Source organism: Furipterus horrens, unplaced genomic scaffold (genome assembly GCF_987537825.1).
Source record: "Furipterus horrens unplaced genomic scaffold, mFurHor1.1.pri manual_scaffold_11, whole genome shotgun sequence".
Classification (NCBI taxonomy): domain Eukaryota; kingdom Metazoa; phylum Chordata; class Mammalia; order Chiroptera; family Furipteridae; genus Furipterus; species Furipterus horrens.
The window spans coordinates 7,824,801-7,846,834 of record NW_028327181.1 but is presented as its reverse complement, the minus strand read 5'-3'; positions in this window follow the sequence as shown (position 1 = coordinate 7,846,834).

Below are 22,034 nucleotides of genomic sequence, written 5' to 3'. Positions count from 1 at the left end.
CACATTAGTCATGACTTGCTGGGCCCTGTTCTATTTTTAAAAATTACATTTATAACTGCATTATTATTAAGTCCTGGCCGGATTCATTATTATATATAGACCTTATTGTAGACTTTTTGTTTTTTTTCTGATTAAAAAAAAAAAAAAATTAAACTTATTTTCTCATGGGCCCTGGGCACTGTGCTTGCTGTATCTAATGAGGAAATAGCCCCTGAAAGAGACAACCTTAGTTGAGACTTGAAGACTAAACAAGAGTTAATTCAGTGAACCAGGTGTGAAGTGGGGTCTAGGCAATGGGAATAGCATATGCAAAGATCCTGTGGTAGAGAGAACTAACATGGAAAGTGTGTCAGGGAGATGTAGGTCAGAGAACGAGGGGATGCATGGATCAAGTGAAGCTAGAGAGAAAGCAGGACCACATGGGCTATGGAAATCATCGTGACCTTTGCCCCAGAGCAGTGGGAAATTTTTGTTTCCAAAAGGGAGTAGTGAAAGCTGATCAGAAAGCCAGAGTGCATCCAAAGTTTCCCTATGAATCTAATCAACAGAAAGAGAACCGGTCTGGAATTGATCAGGCATGAATGGCACTATCATTATGAAGAAATTGATACTTGGCTGCTGGTCTGTGATTAGTGGAGAAAAGACAGTATTTTCCCCTAAACTTTATTATGTCCCCCATCCTAGACCAGGTCCCCAGGAAATAGATTCTGCGACAGAGATTTCGTGTAGTTTTATGAGGTGTGTTCTTGGGAATAGCACCCCTCAGGAAGTGAGGACAGGCCTGGACCTCCCTGGAGCTGGGATGGCCTTTCAGAAACGCCATACATGCAGACCAGGGCGCCGGGCCTTTGCACCTCCTTGGATGAATGTTGCTGCAAAGGCGGGCGAAGCATCTTGCGTAAGCATCTCTGACCGAGAGCAGTTCGGATGGAACAACACCGTACGCAGGTCACGGTGAATGCCTTCTCTATAAAGGGCCAGACAGTAAATGTTTTCAGCTTTTCAGGCCACATAATCTCTGTTGCAACTACTGGATCCACCGGCGGGGTACAAAAGCAGCCGTAGGTGCTGTGTAATGAGTTGGCGTGGCTGTTGGCCAATGAAATTCTTTATGGTCAGAAATTTTAACTTATCATTTTCACATGTCATGAAATAGTCTTCTTTTGATTTTTTTTTTTTTTTTTTTTTTTTTTTTACTTGAGCCATTTAAATACGTAAAAACCATCCTTAGGTTGCCAACGTTGGACCTGGTTTCGCCTGCAGGCTGCAGTATGACAACCCTTGGCCTAAAGGGATTCTGAAAGTGCGGAAGTTGGAATCTTTGGCCGTGGAGTTGTCAGCTATTGGCCGGTTGACAAGCGACATTTCCCTCTGACCTTCAGCTTCCCTGTCAGTAAAATGGGAATGAGTGAAAACCGAGTTCCCCAGGGGAGGTTGAGTGGGGCTGGGAGGGGCAGGTTCTGTTAAAACAGTCATGAATCACATGTCAGAATATCAAGTATCATGGATGCATTTAACCATGAGCACCAGCCCTCAGGCCAGAGGCATGCACGAGTCTAAAGGAGATGAGTGTGTCTGACAAGGAGCCTGGTGACATCCTGCAGACACGTGGGGGGGAAATGGAGTCATGGTTGGCTCAGGATCTGTGGGAGTTGCCCCAGTGTGAGAGTCTCTTGGAACCCAAACCCAAACCAAAGGAGTTCCTTTCCCTCTTTTTCTTGTTGGAGGAACCAGCAATCCCGTTTCCTGCCCCCCTTCCCCCCCGCCCCCCTTTCACACTGGGTGTGTGTTAAGCAGCCAGGCCCAGCTCTGCCCTGCAAGGTGTCCTAATGGCAGGTTGCATTCCCCAGGGCCTCCAAGTTCTTGCAAATGAAAGGACACACCTTAGCCATCCTCCTCTCTCCAACCCCTCCATGGATACAAATAATAATCACGCAGCCCAGAGTGCTCAGAGGGAACATGTGGTCTGAGTTTGCCACCCTAAGACCCACAAATACCAGGAAGAAACTAATAAAACAAACCACGAGCCTCAAACTCCACCTCTGACTCCGACCTCTTTCCCCGGCAAGTGTATGTCCCCCCGACCTGCGCACGTGGCTCACTGCATCGTTGGCTGCTGTTTTGACTGGAGGGGTGAGGACATGGTCAGGAGTGGGGCCAAAGGCCATTTCAGGGACCGCAGCCCCGGGGCACACCGTGGAAGTCATTCATCGTTCTGAATGTCTGCGGTCACACTGACGTCGGGTGCTGGTCCTTTCCTTCCGGCGCCACACAGCTTGGCGACGGCTACGCATCTCATAATTCGTTGTGCTCTTTAGCTCCCCCCCTTCTTGTACTTGTTTTGTTCAATTTCCTTCCTCTCTTACGCTGGAATTATTCCGGTTATCGTCGGGGAGAAAAGGAGCAGCATTCCAATCTGTCACCTAAGTGGCTGTCTGGGTCCCTGAAGTGAGCATTCCCAGGACTTCTCACGTATTGGAAGCCCATAACTGCCACTTTTTGGCTGGAGTCAGTCTGGTGGGGTTCTGGCGTTTGCAGCAGGGAGCCCTGGTGCCCAGATGTTCCTGGACTGGGTGAGGGTGGGCACAGCAGCCCGTTTCTCAACCCCCTTCATGACTTCAGTGTCTTTCACTAGTTGGCTCTCAGCGCACTTTTCACAATGTGTACTAAGTGGGCGAACGAGTGAAAGAATGAATGGAGGCGCCCTCTTCCACTCTGCAGACCTCTGCCCGCCTCCAGCTCCCTCGAATCCCGGCCACGAAGGATTCTTATTCCCAGTAAAATTCTCCTAGTTCAGCATGTACCCGTGTTTACTGCAAAATCCTCCTCAAGAAAGGGGTCCAGAGGGTGCCAACATCAAATGCGTCTGAGGGGGGCTACCTGTTTTTTTCACATCTCGAGAGTGACTGTGTGCTCTGGCCTTTAAAGACGTCAAGACACCCCACATTTAGAGACCTCTTTCTTTAGCTCTGTTTAACCCTAGGTCTCTCACTCATTTGGCCATGGAACTCTTTCTCAGAGCGTCTCCGGGAACGAGTCTTCCATGACTTGAGAGGTTACTAGGTCCTCCTTGTATTCTTATTTATAAAATATAATAATATAACTTCTGGCGCTGCAATAGAATTATCTTAGCAGGCAGCCCCTGAACGTCTACTTAGGTCACCTCTAAGAATAAATGGTCAGCCCACAAAAACATGCATTAGGAACGCAGGCATGCAGAGAATTGGGCATATTAAAATAACACAGACATAGGAATTCATTCTCACAGGTCCCCATGATGCAACATTTCACTGGCAGATCCTTTCCCGAGTTCTTTCATTCATTCAACAAACATTTACCGAGGACTCATTTCAGGCCAGGCACTGTTCTGGCCACTGGGGATGTAACAGTGAGCAAAGCAGACATAGTCCCTGAGCAGAAGTGGGCTTATATTCTCCATGTGGAGATAAAGAAATGAACTGATGGAACTGTGCCTCCCAACACATATTAGGAGGAGCAAGTCAATTCCCGCAGTCCTCATTCTTCCTAAAAGAGACTGTGGGAATCTTTAAAGGTTCCCTTCCTACTCACAAATGGATTGTTCTATGAAATAAAATTACTTCTGAGGAGGCAGGAGCATGCCTTAGATGCTTGTTTTATATAAACAATGCGTTCTGGATCTAATTTGTATCAAAAAATTTTTGAAATATAATCCTATAATTTAATAAACATACATATCTTTTCTGAGGTGTTTAAAACTCATTTCTAATTGCTCTAAAGGTCACAGTGAGACAGAGCAATTCAGCTTTAAACTCCACCCTTCTCCACCATAGGTGATTACAATTTTTTTACTGTGGTGAAAATACAAATAACATTAAATTTACCATCTTAACCATTTTTAAGTGTGCAGTTTAGTGACATTAACCAACAAATCTCTAGAAATTTTCCATCTCGCAAAACTGAAACTCAATACCCAGTAAACACTTATTCCTTCCGTCCCCTCCCCCCAGGCCTTGGCAAACTACCTTTCTGCTTTCTGTTCCTATGATGTTGACTATTTTAGATAACTTCGCATGGGTGGAATTATACGTCATTTGTCCTTCTGTGACTGGCTTATTTCTTTGAGCATCACATCTTCCAGGTTCATCCATGTCATAGCAGGTGACAGGATTTCCTTCATTTTTCAGGCTGCATGACATTTTATTGTATGTACCGACCACACTTTCTTTATTCACTCATCTCTCGATGGACACTGGGGCTGCTTCTACATTTTGGCCATCACAGATAATGCTGCAGTGAACATGGATGTGCAAATCTCTCTTTTCAGGATCCTGCTTTGAGTTCTTCTGGATACGTGCCCAGAAGTAGGATTACCAGATCATATGGTGGCTTTATTTTAATCTTTGGAGGAACCTCCACACTGTTTTCCACCACAGATGCAGCATTTTACCTTCCCACCAACAGGGCACAAGAGTTCTAAATTCTCTATTCTTTTGAAAGTAGCATCCTGAGGTGTGTGAGGCAGTATCTCACTGGGGCTTTGAATTGCATTTCTGGTGATGCTGAGCATCCTTTCACATGCCTGTTGGGCATTTGTATATCATCTTGGGAGGATTGTTTATCCCAGACCTCTGCCCATTTTAAAAATCAGATTATTTGTTTTGCTGTCGGTGAGTTGTAGAAGTTCCTGACACATTCTGGGTATTAACCCCTCATTGGAGCTACGGCTTGTAAATATTTTCTCTCATTCTGTAGGTTGTCTCTTTACCCTGTTGTTTTCCTTGATGTGCAGAAGTCTTTAAGTTTGATATAGTTTCATTTGTCTGTTTTTACTCTTGTTGCCTATGCTTTTTATGTCATATCCGTGAAAGCATAGCCAAGTCCAATGTCCTGGAGCTTCTCCCCTATGTTTTCTTCTGGGAGGTCTCTAGTTTAGGGTCTTATTTAGGTCTTTATTTTCAGGTAACTTTTATATATGGTGTAAAGTAAGGGTTCAACTTCCTTCTTTTACATGTGGACATCCCAGTACCATTTGTTGATGAGACATTCCTTTCCCCATTACGTAGGTCATTACTGATTCTTAAATCTAAACTGAAATACGCAAGGAGAGCAGTGGTAGCGGTAGAGGAGGGGATCTGTTAGCCTTATCTGGGCCCTATGCACATCTTTCAGTAACTTCCCAAATATGATTGCTTGGGAGTGGGAACCCTGGGGACTGGCCAAGTGAATGCTGAAAAAGCTCCCAGGTGACCCAATACACGTGCCCCTCTTCTGGTTAAGAACCTAGAACCGATGGAGGAAAGAAATCCTTAAATTGGTTAGAATGGTCACTGTACAATGTAGACACTTTGCTGACGGGTGTCTGCTTTGCAGATGTGGACTTTGTTCCTATTGGGTTTTCTCAAAGCATGGCACACCTGTGAGCTATCTGGAGGCTTGCAAACCTGGCTGGCCAGGTATCGACCAGGAAGTGCTGGCTGCCCTGTCCTTCTTGGCTGCCCAGGAAGTATCTCAAACATTGGCCTGCAATCTGCACACCCACTTTAATGACCTTCTTGGGGGAGGGTGGGGGAGGGGGAGCAGGGGGAGGGGAGGAAGGAGGAAGGACAGACAGTTTATTGCACGGAAGGCAGCAAGCACAGATGTTTGCAGCGGCAGATGGCAGGCTGCAGCGAGCCCTCCTCAGTCCCCCTGGCCCCACAAGGGGAAGCGAGAGGGAGGGGGAGGCCGGCCAAGCCCCTCTGGAGCCACAGCCTCCAGCAGCAGCAGTGGCAGCCTCTGTGTACGTAGAATGCACATCTGCTCCTCCCCTCCATGTATTGATCGGAGCCTGAGAGTCCGTACGCATCCTGGAGAGCCAAGTCTAGCTTTAGGCCTCCTCGGCTCCTGGATGCGTGCTGCCCAGGGATCGTGCTACTGCATTTCTCAATACCCAGGAGGAGCCTGTCCAGCCTCCACGCTGGCCAAGTGGGTGAGGGCATGGCCCAGGACACCCAGATTTTCCTGCTGGAGGGCACCCTTCACAGGCTGTTGTCCGGCCCTTTCAAACCCCAAACCAAGTCCCCTTTAGATCAGGCGGAGGAAGAAAAAAGCCCAGAAATGCAGCCCGAGTGGCCTGCGTCTGGCAGAGGTTCTGTTCCTTACTCCCAGGGAAGGCATTGCTTCCTGGCAGGCCGAGCAGCAGTGGGTGGGGGGTGAGCGGGCAGCAGGTGGGTGGCAGGCAGGAACCGGCACCCTCCTCCTGTGTCCATGGCAGAGCATCGCACCTCTTTCCCAGCGAGCTCTGCTGTACTTCAGAATCCTCCTCACCCAGCTCTTGAGGAATAGTTGGAGGTGGCCCTGGAGAGGGAGAGGGAGAGCTGCCATGTAGATGCTGGTCTCAGTGGTCTCTGTGGTCTCTGTGCCTCTGAGGAGTCCCTCCGCCCTCGGGACCTTAGTTATCCCCGCTGGAAGAGGCAGAAAGCCACTGCACCCTGGGAGTTAGCTCTCTTCCTCTTGGGCTGAACCATGAAGAAGCCAGTGAAAAGCCACCGCTGGGTCTGAAGCCCAGAATTCACTACTTCCCAGGTCCTGCCCAGCCTTAGTGTGGAACCTGGGAAACACAGGGATCGCAAACACCGAACTGACACGGGAAGGTGAAGGGTGAGAGACCAGGGAAGTCACAGCAGTGGTGAGAAATCCAGCCCCTCAGAGCCCTAGCATAGGCCAGCCTGATCTGAGCGCCTACACGTGGAAGGGACCCACGGGAACGCTCCCTTTGGGGCACATGACGAAACAGACTCCCAGCCAGACTGAGTAACTGGTCCACGCAGCTGCCACTGCCGCTGATACTACCACTGGGCTGTGATCAGATCGCAGGCAACCTGGGTTCAAAGTTCACGCTTCTAACCACACTAAACTATCCTACAAAACAAACAAACAAACAAACACTACCAAAAAGCTTTTTTCACCCACCAGACTGATGACCAATAGTAGGTTTGATACTATCAGGCGCTGATGAACTGTGGTGAAGGAGCCATAGCTAATTACCACTCGGAAGGACTGGAGGGCAAGGATTGCGGCTAGAGGTTGGGGGCACTTTCATCTTTTATGTGTTTATTTTGTAATGCGGAATATAGCCACACATTATTTGGGTTTCTAACACAGAGAGAGAGAGCATGCGCGTGAGAGAGAGACGAGAGAGAGAGAGAGAGAGAGAGAGAGAGAGAGAGAGAGAGAGAGAGAGAGAGAGAGAAAGAAAGGGAAGATGGTCAGGGGAAGTGAACCAAAGATAGAGAGAGAGAGAGGGTTTTCAGAGTCCAGAACTGCCTTTGAACATAACTTCTTGGCTGCAGAAACGCCGCCGGCTTCAGGCCTTGGGGAAGCTCGCGCCCTTTTCCAGCGCCAGCGCGCATGTATTCACTGAGGACCCCTGTGTTCCAGGCGCTGTGTTGGGCGCTTTTCTCAGTTCCTGCAAACCCAGGGTTTGTCCTAACGGTATTGCTCCACTCTGTCCCCTAGTCTGTGCCTCTATGGCAGTGAAGTCATGGCTGCATACAGGGAGGAGCCAGCTCACCCCTCGGCTTCGATTTGTGATGGGCTGTTCCCCCAGAGCAGCTGCTGCAACAACATTTACTTTGTACAGCAGCCAAGAGAGAGAAAGAGAGAGAGGGAGGGAGGGAGAGAGACCGACCAAGAGCAAGCGCATACTAGCCCACCCCCTTCCAAAATGTTTCAGACAAAATCTGGCACTCCTGGTTCTAATCAAAATACTGAACTTTGGAACAAATTAACATTCCACAGCCCTAGCAGGGAAGGCGAATTCAGCCGAGACAACTTCAGTTCACAACCACAACAAAAATAGCTTCCTCCCAAGGAAGACACACTCCGCTAACAAGGTCACTTTTGTTTTGCTTCCCCTGCCATCTGGCCGGGTGGCACCAGGGGCTGGATTTGGTGCCGGCGTATTCTGCCCAGAGTGGATGGGAGCCGGGTGGCACTGCAGAAGGCTTCTCAGGCTCCTGGCAGAGGGTGCCGGCGCTGAGGTACCTTCAGACACCCCCCAGAAAGCAGGCGGGCAGATGGAGCCCCGGCTTCGCCCAGCCCGGCTCTGCTCTGCGCTCTGAGTGTGCAGAAGGTGTGACGCCAGCAGACAGCAACAAGCGGGGGGGACACAGAGGAGAGCGAGAAACGCGCCCGGATGGGAAGGCGAGCTTCCTCTCCAAAAACATTCCGGAACTCGGCGTAATGCTCGCTCCGGAGGACTGGGAGTGTGAGTTCCAGAAGGCGAACAAAGAAGTGTGATTTTGGTTTTGTTTTCTTTTTTCTTTTCCCTTCTACTTCCAAGGTTCAGCCTCTTTCAATTATTGAGCAGGGACATGCAATAACCTCCCTTGGCCTCAGTTTCCTTCTCTGTAGGCTGGGAACCCTTCGTACAGACAGCATGCAGAGATGGGGGACCTGGCCGCGGTTCTCGGAGGACATGTGAGCACTCTGACCTCTGTAGCCAGGAGGGCTTTCATGTAGACGTTCTAGAAAGGCCCCTCAACAGCGCTACGCAAAACTCGCACGTGACAGAAGTGATCTGCCCAGAGCGACTTCTTTTGTGGGGTGCAGGGCTGGAGTTTGAACATGAGCATTTTGGTTACAAAGATGCTGCTGCTTCCAATAGACCAATGGTTTCCAGTCCTTCACAGTAGGATCAAAACCACAGATATACACAAGGGGTTTGCAACCTACTAAAGCCGTGCACCTCGGAGGAGGAGCACGGGGGTCCCCATTAATTACCCCAGCAGACCTGCTTGGGAAAGCAAATAAACAAGGCTTTCGGTCAAATGGACAAGGAATCCTTAGAAGTGACCCAAATCTTCCCTACCCTTAAGTCAAGAAAAGTGAGTTCACTAGAGCATCTTAAGCCTATTCCCCCCCGCCCCCCGAAAAGATACATAAGGCAACTGATTTCTGTGTCAGTTGAATCTGGTCTCCAAGGTGAGGTGAGGGTGGGCAAGGTGCCCATGGTTGTGCCCCTCTGTCCCTGGAGAATGGAGTGAGCACAGGGAGGGAGCACAGGGTCCACTCTTGCAGGTACTTCCTGAGTCAGGATGGAGTTATTACATCTGGCGCAGGATCTAGAAGGTCCACAGAGGGGCCATTTATAAGTGTTAACTGGTACCAGGACTGAGCCCCTGTCTGCTGCTGGTACCCATGGGGCTTGCCCCCAAGTCACATGGGGGGCAGGCCGCTGTTCCCCTCTGGCCTAGGACCTATTCATTTGCTCGCTTTTCTTAACCCGCCTCTTCCCTTCTGCTTTGGAGGCCTCCCAGATCCTGGGCTAACTTTGTTAACTTAGAGAATGGGACAGGGTGGCACTGGGCAGAGATTGAGGTTCTAGGTAGAGAAATACAGGCCACTGGAGCATTTTGAAACAGGAAAGAACCATGGTAGCTCCAGAATTTTCTATCTCAAAGATACATGTTGATAACTTGTCTTGAGGAAATGAGAATTGTCTAAATCAAAGAATGCACGTGGGAAGAACTGATGGTGATCTGGGCTGATGGCTAAAGCCTGTACAAGGTGCCCCTGGACCCCGCCGTTGGAAAGGGACTCTGTGCCTTTAAAACAGTGGTCCCTGGCCTTCTTGGCACCAGGGACCAGTTTCATGGAGGACAGGAGGCAGGGCCTCTTGCTGTGTGGCCTGGTTCCTAACAGGCCATGGACCAACGGGTCCTTGGGACAGGGGTTGGGAGCCCCTTCTTTAAGAGAAAGAGAAGGGGCTCATGCACTTGGAGATCAAGGGCCGGGGGAGCGCGAGCAGCGCAGGATGAGAAGAGAGGCACGGAGGCCGTCCTGGAGGGCAGGATTTCTGAAGCAGGGCTCAGGCTGACCTCAGGGGCTTGGCCCAAATGCAGATGCTTGGGTCCAACTCAGACTCCCAGAATCAGCATCTCTGGACAAAGAGCCTGGCATCTGCTGAGTAAGCAGACCCTAGGGAATTACTTTATGCAGGGTACCCCACAGTCCACGTTAAAGTTGTCTGGCTTTTATCCTAAATGCAAGAGGAGGCCATTGAAAGGTCTGGAAAAGAGAAACGATGAAGTCCATTTTAAGGGCGTTGTTCTGCCTCTTGGGTGGGAATTGAGTGGAGTGGGATAAGGAGGCAGGCGGACAGACCACTCGGACAGCTGGCGGAAGTCCACACTGCCTCCCTGTCCCTCTGCTTGCCTGCTAGCAGCACTGCATGGACTAGCTTCTGACTTCATTAGCCAATCCCAGGGCGCCTGCCAGCATCTCTGGTTATCTAGACCCTCAGGCAGTGGCTGCCTGAACCCCCAAGTGACAGGTGGGTTGACCCTGGGCCTTGGATTGTCCACATTTTGAACCTCAGATTGTCTGTTGCTGCTTTAACATCTGACATAGTCACTCACTGTCAGCATAGCAGTTGGTTGTCCAAGGACTCATTTGCCCCCAAAGTGTAGGGCAAACTATCATCTCACCTGTCCAGGGTGATTTAGATCTCATCAGGCCTGCAAAGGGGGTGGGCCTTTCAGTGGCTCTCAGATTCTGTCCAGTTCTGTGCGTCAGTGATGTGAGCTTACATGGTAGGGAATCAACCCATGAGACTTCCTAATAGGTCAGGTTCCCTACACTGGGCCCAGGTGACCCCCCTAGCGCTCCTGCTCTGAAGAACGTCAAGGAGGAGCCGAGCATCTCAGCTCTTCCCAATCAGAGGTTGTGCCAAGTGGCTCTTGATTCAGGCTGGTGCTCACCCAAACCAGCCTCCCTCTTTCAGGGAAATGACAAGTTTTTCATTCTGTCTGCATTTTCAAAGAGAGGCTGGCAGCGAGAGAATGTTGTGAATCACAATCAGAGTTTCCTGCCGCAGAGCACACAGATGAGAATTGATCTCAAACCTTTTACTATCATCATTTACTGAGTGCTGGAAAGACATACACATAAGTCAGCAGAGGAAAACTCAGAACCCTGGTCTCTCGCTGCGTGTCAACGAAACGCCCGAATCATGCCACTTGCTGACACACACAGCAGAATCAAACCACCACCCAGCCAAACCTCCTTAGGCTCCAAAAATGCCAAGGAGACCTTTGCCTCTGCCTTCATTATTTTTTAAGTCAACTTTATTGAGGTATAATTTACATAGGATAAATAGCACTCATCTTAAATGTGCAGGTTGATGTTTTGACAAATGTATACATCCAAGGGAACATCACCTCAATTAAAGTACAGAATATTTATATCATCCCTCCCCAAATCCCTTTGAGTCTCTTTGAAGTCAATTCCCTATTCACCCTTGGCCTCAGGCAACCACTATCTGGTCTCCATCACTCTAGATTTACAATTTGCATAATTTCATATAATGTAATCAGATGATGTGCACTCTTTTAAGATTCAGCCATGTTGTTGCATACATCAGCAATTCGCTTCCTTTTATTATTGAGTAGCATTCCTTATTTGTTTCTCTCTTCACCTGCTGTTGGACATTTGGGTTGTTTCCAGGTTTCGGCTATTATGAATAAAACTGTTATAAACATTTTTGTTCCAGTCTTTTTATGGACACGTGTTTTCTCATTTCTCTTGGTAAATACCAAAGAGTAGCTGCGTTGTATAAGCAGGTATATCTTTGCTTTTTGAGAAATTGCCACACCTTTTTCCAAAGTATAATAGATAACACCATTCTTAACATCCCCACCAACAGTGTATAAGTGTTCCAGTTGCTTCACATTCTAGCCCGCACTTGTTACTGCCAGTCTTTTAATTTTAGCCATTCTAATGGGTGCGTGGTGGTATCTCATTGTGGTTACTGTTTGCATTTTCTCGATGACTAGTATTGAGCACTTTTCCTTGTCTTTATTGGTTATCCATCTACCTTCTTTTAGTAGTGTCTTTTCTAATCTTTTGCTCATTAAAAACGTAAGGTCTTATGAAAAACTTGTAAGGCTTCATTTTAGATTTTAGCTACAGGTCTTTTGTCGTGTGTGTGTGTGTGTGTGTGTGTGTGAGTGTGTGTTCTTTCAGTCCATTACTTTTTTTTTTTTTTCATTTTCTTAACTGTGTTTTTCACACAGCAAGGTTTTAAACTTTGATAAAGTCTAATTATCAATTTTTTCTTTTATGGTCTGTGTTTTTTTATGTCTTACCTTAGAAATCTTTGCTTGCCTCAAGATCACAACTATTTTCTCCTATGTTTTATTTGAACTTTATAGTTTTAGCTTTTACATTTATGTCGATGACCCATTCTTGCTTAATTTTTGTGTAACTCACGTAGTAAGGTTTGACGTTTATTTTTTCCATATAGGCATTCGGTTGTCCCATCACATTTGTTGCTAAATGTTTCTTTCTTCATTTTAGTACCTTCATGCTTTTATCAAAAGTCAGTTGGCCTTATACCTGTGGGTATATTTCTGAACTCTCTCTTTTTTCCCGTTCTTCTATATGTTTGTCTTTTCAACCAGTACCACATGGTCAGGTAATACCTTTACCTTTGTTCTTCTTTTTTAAAAATTGCTTTTCTATTCTAGGTCATTTGCATTGCCACATAAATTTTAGAATCAACTTTTCAATTTTTATTAAACTCTGCTTGAGTTTTGGTTGGGGTCATGTTTGAATCTATTGCCCTATTTGGGGAGAATCAACAGCATAACTGTTTGATTCTACTCATCCATGAACATGGTATATCATTTTATTTATTTTAGTCTTTCAAAATTTCTTTCAGAAATATTTTGTAGTTTTTTACTTTGCAGATTTTATACCTACTTTGTTAACTTTATTTCATGTTTTTTGGTGTTGTAAATGGAATTGTATTTTTATTTACTTCCAGTTGTGTGGTGCCTCCTTCTCCTCTTCTTCCTCCTTTTTCAGGTATCTCTTCCCCCCTGATGGTAACCTGCCGTCAGAGCCTTAAATACATCTTCTTACCCTTGACACTGCTAATATCGAGAATTTGAAAAGATCCCAGTTGATGGTTTCGTCAATGATTGGCACTGATGATAGTTTATATATTCCCTGTTATCTCAGAATTTATAGCTACTCTTGGCTTAAGTCTCAGCTCATCAAACTCTCTTCCTTCTATCACTTTCCTCCTTTTTCACAGTTCCCACAATCACACTTCCTCCATGTAGCCTTCAAAGATGTGACAGGTTCTCTGGTATATTTTCAATATTGAATTTTTCTTTACTCAACACATGGATTGAAAAATTATCCAATTGTTTGTTCAAAATGAAGGGATTTTATGTTGTTCAGCTCTTGTATGACTGTATTAGTTTCCTCCAATGGCTGTAGCAAGGTACCACAAACTGGGTGGCTTAAAACAACAGAAATTTATTTTCTCATAATTCTGGGGGCTAGGAGTCTAAAATTAAAGCATTAGTAGGACTCTGTCCCCTCTGACACCTATAAGGGACAATCTTTCCTGCTTCTTTGGTGGTTCTCCACAATCCTTGGCTTGCCACTATGTACCTCAATTTCTCCCTTCATCTTCACATGGCATTTTCCCCGTGTGTCTGTGTTTCTTCTCTTAAAGATGCCAGCCATATTGGATTAAGGACCCACACAGTTCGCCATGACCTCATCTTAAGTAATTAGATCTACATCTGCAGTGACCCTGTTTCCAAATAAGGTTACATTCTCAGGGACTGGAAACTAGGATTCAATTCAACACATAACAATGTCTTAGCTTTTTCTCTTTCTCAAATGTTCTCCCTCATTTTTTCTCGTTAAGAGTTACTAGAGGACCCAGTTCACCATTCACCTTCTTGCTCATTTTTCCTGAAGAAGTGAATCCCCTCTTTGCCTGCCTTTATAGCATTTTGTATCTGTAGTGTTAGAGGGTCTTTCATAGTGTGTGCCACCCAGGGGCAGAAACCACCCCATTCATCTGGGACCAGGACTCAGAGCCAGAATTCGTTTAGACGTCTTCAAGGAAGCTGTTTCCACTTTGGACATCTCAGGTACCTCAACAATCCCTAGCCTGTCAATTTGCAGATTAATGAAAAGGAGGAGGAAGCTTTCAGGAATCTGTGTTACTTAATTTTCTGTTTTAGGAATTTCATCAGTAGAAAATACTCTAGATAAACATTTCAGGTTCTGTCTAAATGTCTTCCTGATTGACTAAAATATGTTCAATATATAAAATAAAAAGTCTTTTATGTAAATATGGTATAGCTGAGCTTTTCAACCTTGGCCCTGTTGCTATTCTGGGCCAGATTATTCTTTAAGAATCGTAGGGGGCTGCTTTGTGTACTATGGGATGTTGAGCAGCATCCCAACCTCTATCTAATAAATGCCAGTAGCACCCACTCCTCAGTTGTGACGAGCAAAAATGTCTCCAGACATTGACAAGTATCCCCTTGGGACAGAGTCACCCCCAGTTGAGAGCCACTATAGAATATTATAAGGTAGTTGGAAATCTTAATGTAAAGGTTGTAAAAATTGTCCATGTTTCTCTTTATTTTGCTTTCCTTTTAATATTATCCTGATCTCACGAGTAGATTTGGCTTTTCCTTGCTCCTGCCTCTATCCATCTGGGACCTGTGGATGGCCTCATTCACACAGAGGGAAAAATGAATGCCCCCACTTATCATAAAGACTCAAGGACTTGAACATAAGGACCCACGCCAGTGTTCCCACGCACAGAGCATGCCAACTCCACTTTGGACGCCCCAGAGTCTTCTAAAGCCCTTGCAGAGGTTCTCCTCAACTCAGCTCAGTGAACTAGAAGGAATGATTGCAGTTTTAGGGGAAAGACTAAACACCAGGGGTGGCAGTCACCGGGAGGAAATTAAAAAACAGTATGTGAAGGGGAGGACTAGCAGAAGGATCCAGGCAGTTGCCCTGGGCTTTCCCAAACCAGCGGTACTTCCTTCTGGGGTTTCCAGAAGTGGAACCGGCAGCCCCGGGTCAGAGGGGAAGCCACTCGTTTGCAAGCAGACCAGATCGTCACCCTTTTAGGCATAAGTTCTGTTTTGTGGCTGAAACAAGGGGGAAGACAGGGTTCGCTACTTGGAAATGGCCTTGAACCTAACTACTTTACACAACTCTTACCTTCAGTTTCATTTTGAAAGCAGCAGCCTTGTAAGGTGGAGTGCAAGCACCCCCTTTTTTGACTGGCTGGCAGGTGTTCCTGAGGAACTGGGAGAATGTTGCATCAGAATGAAGACACTGCCTTGGGTTTTGGGTCTGCTCAGTGGTGTAAACCCCTTAAATTGTGGGACAGATATATATGGGACCGGAAGCTATTCATCTTACAGTTTAAAAAATTGAGATAAAATTCACATAACTTAAAACTAACCATTTTAAAGAATATAATTCAGTGGTATTTAGTATATTCAAAAGGTTGTACAACCATAACATGTATCTGGTTGCTAATATTTTCACCACCTCAAAAGGAAACCCCAATCACACCCCATTCCTTCCTCCCCCACCCCGACAGTCATCAATCTGTCTATGGATTTGGCTATTCTGGACATTTCATGTAAATGGAACCATACAATGTGTAACTTTTTGTGTCTGGCTTCTTACACTTAGCATACGTTCTGGAGGTTCATCCATGTTGGAGTATGTTTCAGTACTTCATTCCTTTTTATGGCTGAATGATATTCCATTGTGTGGATAGACCACAATTTGTTTATCCATTCATCTTTTGATGGGCATTTGGGTTCTTTCCACATGTTCATGTTGGCTATTATGAATAATGCTATGAACATTTATGTTTTTCATACTTAAAATTTTTTTTAATTGCGATAAAATATGCCATTTTAAAGTGTAAATTCAGCGGCACTCATTACATTCACAATGTTATACAGTTATCATCACAGTCTGCTTCCAGATCTTTTCCATCACCCCCAAAGGAAGCCCAGTAAGCAATAGCTCCCCAACCCCCCCACCCTAGCCGCTGGGAATCTCTCATATACTTCTGTCTCTATGAATTTGCCTAGTCAAGATAATTCCTACAAGTGGAATTATACAATATTTGTTCATTGTGACTGGCTTCTTTCACCTAACATCGTGTCTTCAGAGTTCATCCATGTGGGAGCATGAGTCAGCAGTTCATTCCTTTTTATGGCTGGATAACACCCCACTGTAAGGACACCTCACATTTATCTGTTGATGGACATTTGGGTTGCTTCCATCTTTGGACTATGGTGAGTAGCGCTGCTGTAAACATTTCTGTCTCTCATGGGCATTTGAAGAGTATCCGCAGCTCTCAACATAATGTCCTAACTCCTCGACATGATGCTCCTCATGAGGCCCCTCCTATTCCCCGTCCAAGGTGTATGACCTTCTTATGGTCTGGCCAACCAGAACTGCTTGTAATTCCTGGAATTAGACTAAATGTGCTTCCAGCCTTTCTGTCTTTAGATTGGCGTGCCCTTGACTGAAACATCTTTCTTCCGTCCCTTCTTCACCTGGCTGCCTCTTACACGTCCTTCAAAACTAGGAGGAAGTGTCAGCTTTGCTGGGAAGGCTTCCCTAAAACATCATACCTTGCTTTTCTACCCAACCCCAGGCTGGCTTAGGCAGAACAGCAAGGTAGAGAAGAGGAATGGACCCAGGAGCCCAGGTACTGGGTAATGGGTAGGGTGGTGGAGGACATGATGGGGCGAGGCCAGGGGACATTGTGAATGGTATTGGGGTGTCAGGGACACTTTTATTAGGGGGGACTTTCTGGCTTCAATGTGTCAGGCAGGCTAAGCTCATTCCAGGTCTGCTTGTTCCTATTGTGTTCCCGAAGCTCTCTCTGCTCCTGTCACAGCTCTTATCATGTCACTGTATCACAGTCTCTTGACCTCACTGTCTCCTCTAGTAGATGTGGAGCTCCTTGAGAGGGGAGGCCCTGTATGATCATCTTTGTACTTTGTATCCCCGGCTGGTAAAATGAACCCCAGTGAGCAACGAGGCTGGATTACATTTCTAGGAGGTATGAAATTTTTATCACTATTACTTATTAAATCACTAGGATTTATTTATACAAAAATAAAGATACAGCCTTTTGGATTGTCAAGAAAATAGATACACTTCCTAAGGAAATCTGGTCTGTTCTGATTTATTGAGCTGACTAGACTAAGTCTTTAAAAAAAAAAAAAAAAGGCTTTATTGAGAGACAGTTTACCCATTTAAAGTGTACTGTTCAGTGGTTTTTAATATATTCATAAAGTTGTGCAACCGTCCCCAAGCATCTCATACCCATCAGCAGTCGCTTCCCATTCTTGTCCCCTACCTGGGCCCACCCTAGGAAGCCACTTCGCTGCCTTTAGACTGAGTGGTAAATACTCTGAGCATTTGACAACCCCTGCCCCTTTGGATATCATGTTTGAACATCTGTGTTAGTGAGGAGATTTTTCCAGGCAGAGGATGAGAGAGAGGAAGGGGTGTCAGAGAGAGGAAGAAAGGAGGGGACAGACACTATGGGGCAGCAGATATGTAAGAAACTGGAACTGTCTGGCTTAGATGATCCTTAGAAGAAAAGAAAGTAGATGATGCAGAGGAATAAGTTGGGATCGAGCCAAATGTATTCCTTTGGGAGAGTTTGCAGAGTTCTTTTCTATCAAAAGAAACGATGATGTCATGGAAATTAGATGGTTGGGAACATGGTTGGGATGAATGTTCCATTGATTACATGAGCTGCCAACAAGCAGCAGCAAAAGTGTTACTGGGTGATAATCCTCCTGATGTTTTAAAAGAAAGTAAGGGACGTTATCTGAGGTCCTTCTTACTGTTTCCATTGTTCTGGGTATGAGGTGAATGATCTGCCTGTTGGATTCTCAGTCTCCTAATTTAATAGGCTCCTGGACATGAAAAAGTGTCTGCTGAATATAAATATTGTATTTATTTTTATTTTATTAAATTATATTTTATTGATCATGTTATTACAGTTGTCCTGATTTTTTCTCCTTGGCCCCCGTCCACCCAGCACCCCCACTCCCTCAGGCAATCCCCTCACCATTGTTCATGTCCATGGGTCATGCCTATGAGTTCTTTGGCTGCTCCATTTCCTATGCTGTACTTCACATCCCCATGGCTATTCTGTAACTACCTATTGGTACTTCTTAATCCCCTCACCTCTTCACCCATCCCCCACAGCACCCTCCCATCTGGCAAACATCGAAGTGTTCTCCGTATCCATGATGCTGTCTCTGTTCTTCTTGTCTGCTTAGTTTGTTTTTTAGATTCAATTGTTGATAGATATGTGCTAATTGCCATTTATTGTTCATAGTTTTGATCTTCTTTTTCTTATATAAGTCCCTTTAACATTTCATATAATAATGGTTTGTGATAATGAACTCCTTTAGTTTTTTTCTTGTCTGGGAAGCTCTTTATCTGCCCCTCAATTCTAAATGGTATCTTTGCTGGGTAGAGCAATCTTGGCTGTAGGTCCCAGTTTTTTATGACTTTTGATATTTCTTGCCAATCCCTTCTAGTCTGCAAAGTTTCTTTTGAAAGATCAACTGACAGTCTTATGGGAATTCCCCTGTAGGTAACTAACTGCTTTTCTTTTGCTGCATTTAAGATTCTCTCTGTATCTTTCATCTTTGGCATTTTAATTATGATGTGTCTTGGAGTGGGCCTCTTTGCATCCATCTTGTTTGGGATTCTCTATACTTCCTGGTCTTGCGTGTCTATTTTCTTCACCAAATCAGGGAAATTGTCTTTCATTATTTTTTCAAATAGATTTTCAATTTCTTGTTCTTTCTCTTCTTCTTCTGACACCCCTATGATGCTATATAGATGCAGTGGGTTATTATTATCTAGAGTGGGTTCCTAAGAAAGTCTTCACATAAGAGAAAAGAGATGACTTGACTGAACATCCTGAATGAAATGCCATAATATTCATAGAAACCATCCTTCTGTTGTGGAGCACTGAGTCTTCACTTAAGATACGGAATAAGGTACTGATGTAGACACATTTTAAAAATTTCCTCACCCTGGCTGGTGTGGCTCAGTGGATTGAGCACTGGTCTGTGAACCAAAGGGTTGCTGGTTCGATTCCCAGTCAGGGCACATGCCTGGGTTGTGGGCCAGGTCCCCAGTTGGGGGCGTATGAGCGGCAACTACACATTGATGTTTCTCTGCCTTTCTTTCTCCATCCCTAAAAATAAATAAATAAAATCTTTAAAAAACAAACAAACAAACAAAAAAAACAAAGATCTCTGTTTGAGGAATTATACTTGGAAGCCACTTCCCAAAGGACAGAAAGAAATGCTGAATTATTTCAAGTTGGAGGGGGAGGGAAGGCCTGACTGACTTTTTATGACACGTACTCTTCTCCTTGTGCTTCTAGGCATTCATAAACGTTGGCGCTGGGTTACAGTCACACCACATGTTGTTTTCGTCTGTTAACTTTCTTGTGGTTTCTGTCATCTGGGTAACAGAGAGCGGACAGTTCAAGAGAAGAGTAGGTGGGAGGGTAGCAGGAAAATGACACCAGGAAGAAAAAGTCATGCAGGACGAAGAGCATTTAGTAAGAATCTAGGAACCCCATACCTACTACCAATTAGTCTCTATTCCCCCTCCCCCAGCTCCTGGCAACCACTAATCTACTTTCTGTCTCAATGCATTTGCCTGTCCTCAATATTTTACATAAATGGATTTCTCCACTATATGGCCTTTTATGACTGCTTTCTTTCCCTTAGCATAACATTTTCAAGGTTTATCCACATTGTGGCATGTGTCAATACTTTACCCTTTTTATGGCTGAATACTATTCCATGTTATGGGTATATAATATTTTATTTACTCATTCATCCATTGGTGGATATTTGGGTTGATTCATATTTTTAGCCAATATAAGTAATGCTGCTATGAACATTCATATTCACGTTTTTTTGTGTGGATATATGTTTTTAATTCTCTTGGATGTATTCCTCGGAGTGGAATTGCTGGGTCATATGATCACTCTGTGTTTAAGATTTTGAGGATCTGCCAGACTGCCTTTCAAGATGGCTGCACCATTGCACGTTCTTACCAGCAGTGAATGAGTGTCCCAGTTTCCCCACATTCTCATCAACACATCTTACTTCCCGTTTCCACTTTCTAGTAGCCAGCCTCATGAGTGTGAAGTGATAGCTCATGGTGATTACATTTCTGCCACTTCTGTTTTTTATTTCAATTCTAATATCCAACTGTCAGCTGAGATACTCCACCTAGAAAAGTAACAGGGGGTCATGAAAACAACTGCATCCTTTCACTTGAGCACTGTCTTCCGTGCTGCCCAGAGGACTGGACTTGCTGGGAGAGGCTGGTGTTAGTTTTCTATTGCTGCGTCACACATTACACACTTACTATCTCGCACTGCTCTAGGCTGGAGGTCCAGTGTGTGGATCTAGGTTCTTGGCTCAGGCTGAAATCAAGGTATTAATCTGGGCTGAGTTCTCATCTGGAGCCTCTGGGGAAAATTCTTTTTCCAAGATCATTTTTGGTGATGGTGCAAATTCAGTTTCTTCGGTGTGTATAGAACTAAGGTCCTTGCTGACTGTCAGCTCCTGGAGGCGACCCACATTCCTTGCTTGCCACGTGGCTCCTCCATCTTCAAGCCAGCAATGGCAGATCAAGTTCTCATTCTTTGATCCTCTGACGTTACTGTCTCTGACATCTAGACCTATCCCTACAGGGCTCACGTGATTAGGTGAGGCCCCCTTGGATAATCTCTTGTCTGCTAAGGTCAGTTGATTTGGGACCTTCATTGCTTCTGCAGCACCCTTCTCAGCGGCCCCTAGATTAGCATTGGATTGACTAACTGGGAAAAGATAGACGTACAGCTTAAGCTGAGAGCCTTGAGGGGCCATCTGAGAATTATACTTCCCACAAGGTGTTTGACAGAAACACTGAAATGGGACTTTTGCTGACCATGGCTTCAAAATGTTTCAATGCACCAGCTGTGCAAGAAATTCCAGCTTCATGGCTGACATTGGCCGACAATGTTTAAAGTACAACAGTGTTCTACAAATTTGTTATTGATACTGTCTCTACTGGCTCTTGTCATTGATTATTGAGTGAATGGCTCCTACTGACTTCAAGGGCTCTGAGCATGTGGACCAGGACCTTGCTGAACCTTGACAAAGTGATAAATTGCATTTTTATGTCCTGTTTGATTCTGTGGCTCTTTTGAAAGGAATACCCTTCTGATGTGCTCAGTAAAATCCTCTTTGATGTGCCAAATATGGACAGTTGAACTTTTAAGGAATCTTAAGCACAGAAAAGCAGTCTCTGCCCACATTGACACAAGCACAGTCTTTCTGTTCATTCCTGGCGAGGGTCACTGGATTTGGGAAGCACATCTTATTCTCGGCTATGTCATTTCCTCCACGGTGTGATGGTCTCGCTCTCATGTTCTGAAGCAGGAATAATTTGCTCTTTGTTATAGCAAGTAGAATAAAGTAAAGGGAGTACCTGTAAAAGCCGAAATGACTGAAAGAAAAAGCCAGTGGGAACTGGTTCCCATTGCAGAGGTCAAGTTAGAAGTGACTAGAAATTTATATTTCTTTCTCTTAATACTTTTGAAATGCAGTAGGTTTTTGACCAATTTGAAAACAGCATTTTTCAGAGTGTGTCTTGGGACACTAATTTCATAAGATGAATGATAGGTGTTAAGTGCAAAAGGGGCTGTGGTGAGATATGTTTGCCATTAAAGTGTATAAAATTTCCTAGGGAGAGATAATACAGTATGTTGTGATCTACAAACTTAAGGCTCATTTAGTTTTCCATTTAGGAAATAGGTATGATTTTGAGCTTTAAGAAGCAGACTTTGGGAAGGATTGTGTTGAATGAATTCTTCGACTGGAGAAAGTAGGCCTGTGTCTCTTGACGTGTTTGTGACCCCAGTCCAGACATTGATACTTCTTCACATTTGGGTCACAAATTCATATACATAGGTCATAGATGCACATATTTGGGGCATAAAGATGGATCAGTCTTCTGCCTCAAATAAATTTCCCAGTGGGATTATTTTCTAATCTCTTCATAGTCTGTTAATACCATTTTTAACCTAGCTTTAGAAGTAGCCTCAATCACTTCAGTAACAATTTTATATCTAGTGAATTGGGAAGGGAATTAATATTTATTGATCA